The sequence below is a fragment of the Hylobates moloch genome, unplaced genomic scaffold, assembly GCF_009828535.3.
Source record: "Hylobates moloch isolate HMO894 unplaced genomic scaffold, HMol_V3 SCAFFOLD_359, whole genome shotgun sequence".
Taxonomy (NCBI): domain Eukaryota; kingdom Metazoa; phylum Chordata; class Mammalia; order Primates; family Hylobatidae; genus Hylobates; species Hylobates moloch.
In genome coordinates this window covers 15141-20532 of record NW_026652634.1, presented here as the reverse complement: position 1 = coordinate 20532, position 5392 = coordinate 15141, and the positions used below count along the sequence as shown (strand labels likewise).

The window sequence follows — 5392 nt, the reverse complement described above, 5'->3', positions numbered from 1 at the left end:
AGTAAACAATTCTAACTCATGATAAAACCAGCAAGCAAATAATAAGTACATTTATACAGCCTGCAGAATTCTAAACAATTCTCTCTCAAGAAAAAAGCCACAACTTCTACTTACCACCAGCACACACTATAAGAACTGAAATACATGTTAAGATCACTACCTTCTGATGTATGAGGTCAAGTAAATACACAGCATTAAAAGGAATAAGAATTGACTAACAGTGTCAGAGGGTACAATTATGATGTCACAGGTACAGTTACGTAACACCAGGCAATACAGCAATTTTATATATATATGCATTGTCTGTAGTTATCTAGTTAACTGTGCATAAAATATAAAACATAGAACGTATACTGGCAAAATTTATAAACTGAGATCACAGAAAACATTGTATAAAACAAATTGCATAATAAAAACATCAAAAACCTGATGTAGGCTCCCTGGTCTGAATATTTATATTGGCCAAAAGGGATGTTCAGAGTTCTTTTTTTTTTTTTTTTTTGTTGAGACAGAGTCTGGCTCTGTCCCCCAGGCTGGAGTGCAGTGGCACCATCTGGGCTCACTGCAAGCTCTGCCTCCCGGGTTCATGCCATTCTCCTGCCTCAGCTTCCCGAGTAGCTGGGACTACAGGCGCCTGCCACCACGCCCTGCTAATTTTTTTTGTATTTTTAGTAGAGACAGGGTTTCACTGTGTTGGCCAGGATGGTCTCGAACTCCTGACCTCGTGATCCACCCACCTCGGCCTCCCAAAGTGCTAGGATTACTGGCTTGAGCCACCGCGCCTGGCCCAGAGTTCTTACTGTCCAATAGGATGTTCCTGCAGATGGTGCCTTTGAGAGAATTTGGTCATGGGTGTTGACTACACGTGAATAGGACTAGTGCTTTTATTTTTTATTATTTATTTATTTATTTTTTGAGACGGAGTTTCCCTCCTGTTGCCCAGGCTGCAGTGCAATGGCACGATCTTGGCTCACCACAACCTTTGCCTCCCAGGTTCAAGCAATTCTCCTGCCTCAGCCTTCCGAGTAGCTGGGATGACAGCCACACGCCACCACACCTACACACTAATTTTGTAGTTTTATAGAGACTAGGTTTCTCTATATTGGTCAGGCTGGTCTCGAACCCCCGACCTCAGGTGATTCGCCCACATCAGCCTTCCAAAGTGCTGGAATTACAAGTGTGAGCCACCAAACATGGCCAGGACTACTGCTTTTATAAAGGGAGACATTAAAGAGCTGATTGCTATCTCTTTTTGTTTTTTGAGACCAAGTCACACTCTATCACTCAGGCTGCAGTGTAGTGGCATGATTCTCCTGCCTCAGCCTCCCGAGTAGATGGGACTACAGACGCATGCCACCATCCTTGGCTAATTTTTCTTTCTTTTTTTTTTGGGAGGAGGAGTCTCACTCTGTCACCCAGGCTAGAGTGCAGTAGTGCGATCATGGCTCACTGCAACCTCTGCCTCCCAGCCGGGTCCAAGTAATTCTCCTGCCTCAGCCTCCAGAGTAGCTGAAATTAGAGGTGTGTGTCTACATGGCCAGCTAATTTTTATATTTTTGGTAGAGACAGGGTTTCACCATGTAGGCCAGGTTGGTCTCGAACTCCTGACCTTCAGTGATTTGGTCCCAAAGTGCTGGGATTACAGGAATGAGCCACCATGCCCAACTTTGATGTTCCTTACTTTTTCTCTTTTTTTTTTTTTTTTTTTTTTTTTTTTTTTGTCAGATAGAGTCTAGCTCTGTTGCCCAGCCTGGCATGCAGTGATGCAGTCTCGGCTCACTGCAACCTCTGCCTCCCAGGTTCAAGTAATTCTCCTGCCTCAGCCTCCCAAGTAGCTGGGATTACAGGTGTCTGCCACCATGCTTGGCTAATTTTTGTATTTTTTAGTAGAGATTGAGTTTCACTGTGTCGGCCAGGCTGGTCTTGAACTCCTGACCTCGTGATCCACCCACCTCTGTCTCCCAAAGTGCTGGGATTACAGGCGTGAGCCACCATGCCCTGATGTCCCTTTTAAAAACTACTATGGGCTGAGAGTGGTGGCTCACACCAGTAATCCCAGCACTTTGGGAGGCCCAGGCAGCGGATCACTTGAGTTCAGGAGTTAGAGACCAGCCCGGACTAACATGAAGAAACCTCGTCTCTACTAAAAACACAAAATTAGCCAGGCGTGGTCGTGCATGCCTGTAATCTCAACTACTCGGGAGGGTGAGGCAGTAGAATTGCTTGAAGCCAGGGAGCGGAGGTTGTGGTGAGCTGAGATCATGCCATCACACACCAGCCTGGGCAAAAAGAGCAAAACTCCCTCTCAAAAAAAAAAAGGGGGGGCTATGTAGGCCAGACGCGGTGGGCCATCCCTGTAATTGCACCTGTAATCCCAGTAATTTGGGAGGCCAAGGCAGGAGGATCCTTTGACCCCAGGATTTTGAGACCAGCCTGGGAAACACAGTGAAACCACGTTTCTACAAAAAAATATATGTATATAAAAACTAGCTGGGCTTGGTGGCTCATGCCTCTGGTCCCAGCTACTCAGAAGGCTGAGGTAGGAGGGTCGCTTGAGCCCAAGAGGTAGAAGCTGCAGTTAGAGGAGATCACGCCACTGCACTCCAGCCCGTGTGACACAGCCAGACCCTGTCTCAAAATATTATTTAATTAATTAAATTGAAAGTATTATGTAATAACAGACAGCGACTTTTTTCCCACTTCACTACCCCACATCCTCCCAATCCTAGGAAAAGGGAAGACAGTGATTCACAACTGAATAAGTCACTTCCCTCTGGCAAATAGGGATTCCAAGTGGAACATAACCTCTGATGCCAAGATTTATAGAACGTACACGTCTCATAGACACCAATTTTAAAATTCTCAATCTGTATAATTTAAACAAGTTTTTAGTTATTAGATTATATACAGAGAAGTCAACATGTCACAAGTAATCATATCCAATGACTCACCCACTGATCTAAACTCAGTCTCTCGCCCTTTTCTTTTGAGACAAGGTCTCACCCTTTTGACCAGGCTGCAGTGTAGTGGCATGATCTCAGCTCACTGCAGCCTGGACCTCCTGAGCTCAAGTCATCCTCCCACCTTGGCCTCCATTCTCTCATTCTCCCCTTCTCTCTCTAGCTCTTGTTTTCTTTTCTTTCTCCCTGGGATTCTGCTCTTCATTTTGTACTCCTTTCTCTTCTGTTGTTTATCCCCTTCTTCCCTCTATTCCTTCTCTTCTACCTCTTCTGCTCCATCCTCACAACTTATTTAACCTCTTATTGCTCCTTCTCCCCAATCTTTCAATCGTCCTCAATCTCCATCTATTTCTGCCTCTTCACCCATCTCTGCGCCTCCTCTGCTCTCCCTGTTAAATTCTCTCTTCCCTGATATACTCCCCTGTCCCCACCTGGGGATCTGTGGCACCCCAGATCCCCAGGTGTCCTCCCTGCTGTGGTTCTCCCTCGGTTCTCCTTGACACCAGCACCACTCTGCTCTGTCTGCCCTGGCGCCAAATCCCTCCCTCTCTCCCTCACTCTGGTGAGCCTCCCTCTTTGCTGCCACCCCTCTACCTTGCCGTCCTTCATCTCTCTGTACATCTAGCTTTTCTCTACATTTCTCCAGTTGCTTTTCTCCTCCTGCTTTCCTAGGTTTTTTTGTTGCTTTTTTTTCCCACTTTTGCCATATCTTGGCATATCCCTCACCAATCCTCTATTTTGCCATCTGTTATGGGCCTTTCTTATTCTTTTTTTATCTGTCTCAGGTTTTTTACTGCTCTCTGTCTGTCTCCTGATCCCTTCGGCCCACACAGTCGCAGGAGGGTTTGGAGTAAGACGCCTGCATCCCGGAGGAGCGCGTTTTCCAGGGGCTGGAGCTCGGCAGGCAAGAAGACCCCGTGTTACAGGACAAGGCCCTGGGTCCTCCCTAATGCGGGTTCAATGGAAGCGGTGACTGCGGAGGGAAGACCTGGGGAGCAACAGGCTCTGGCACGAGTAAGGAGGTGAAGGGGGTGACGGCGCCTTAGAAGGATGGGGTCTGCAGGATCCCAGGACCAGGCAGAGAACGCGGCCTCCCCGGGACTGGGGCTGCGGCGCGGCGCTACAGGGGCCGACGAGGGGTGGCTGGGAGGCGCGCCCCGGGCAAGAATCCACTTCGTGGGTGAGGACTTTAAATAGCGCGGGGAGGGAGGAGTCAGAAGAAGGTTTTGAGCAGAAATACTACGCAACAGAAAGTGTATACATTGCCCTATAGCAGACAGACCGGGGACGGGACCAGCCTCCAGACGACTTTAAACCCGAAAGGAAGCGACACCCGGCCTCTCACTGGGATGTCTCAATTTGCTCTGGGCGAAGGAAGACGGGCGAGAATTTCCAGGTCTGTGGGGACCCCACGTCCCAGGGACAGAAGCGGCGGGGACCTGGGAAGCAGAGACATAATGCAACACAGAGCAAAACTCACCGTGGCGATGTGACCTTCACTCCACCCGATCCGCTTCCGGGTTTGCGTTAATCTCCGCGCGCAGGACGGAAGCCAGGCCTGGGCGGGAGGTGGGAGGAGGTGGGCGGGGCCTGGGCGAGGTAGCGGCGGGGCGCGAGGCGGTGAGACCTTGCCCTTTAGAACGGGCAGAGGGCGGGGCCGGGGCGGGGCCTGCGCGTCTTTCAGCCTGGCTCCTAGCGTCTCTGTTTTCAGGTTGTGGAGGCGAGAGCGCCAGAAAGTCTGAGGCATGATTCCAAAGCCCTGGAATTGTCTGGAACCGGGATGCAAACTAGAATGTGAAATGCAAAGCCCTGCCTGGGCGACACGTAAGATGTCATGCTGACGGCCCACGGAACAGAATAGAAATCCTCTCCCTTTCTGTCACCATTCCCTCGGGAGGGGGAGTCCACCCTGAGCTCAGCTTCAGAGACTTCCTTAAAGCCACCGCCAAGGGTGCGGGACGGAGTGCTTAGGCCAGGGAGGAGTGAGGTCACCACCTGCTGCTTAAAAACAGCAGAGGCGCAGGGGCGGGAGCCTCAGGTCCCAGCTACTCAGGAAGCAACGGAGAGAATCGCTGAGCCTGGGGTTCCAAGCCAGCCTGGGCGACAAAGTAACACCCACTGCGGCAGGTCTCCCTTCCTAGTCTCTCTCTCTTTCCCTTTTTTTTTTTTTGGAGACAGAGTCTCACTCTGTCGCCCAGGCTGGAATGCAGTGGCGTGATTCCAGCTCACTACAACTTCCGCCTCCTGGGTTCGAGCGATTCTCCTGCCTCAGCCTCCCGAGTAGCTGGGACTACAGGCATACGCCACTATGCCCAGTTAATTTTGTATATTTAGTAGAGACAGGGTTTCACCATGTTAGCCAGGCTGATCTCGAACTCCCGACCTCAGGTGATCCGCCCACGTCTGCCTCCCAAAGTGCTGGGATTACAGGC

The 5392-nt window shown here is 50.1% G+C and overlaps 1 long non-coding RNA gene across 1 annotated transcript; it reads left to right on the top strand.

Annotated features, from left to right (window-relative positions):
- Positions 1 to 3450: 3450 nt before the first annotated feature.
- On the top strand, positions 3451 to 5054 carry LOC131382636 (uncharacterized). The gene is made up of 3 exons (XR_009212202.1): positions 3451 to 3974; positions 4234 to 4356; positions 4672 to 5054. It is a non-coding gene; the product is annotated as an uncharacterized LOC131382636 (long non-coding RNA).
- Positions 5055 to 5392: the final 338 nt, after the last annotated feature.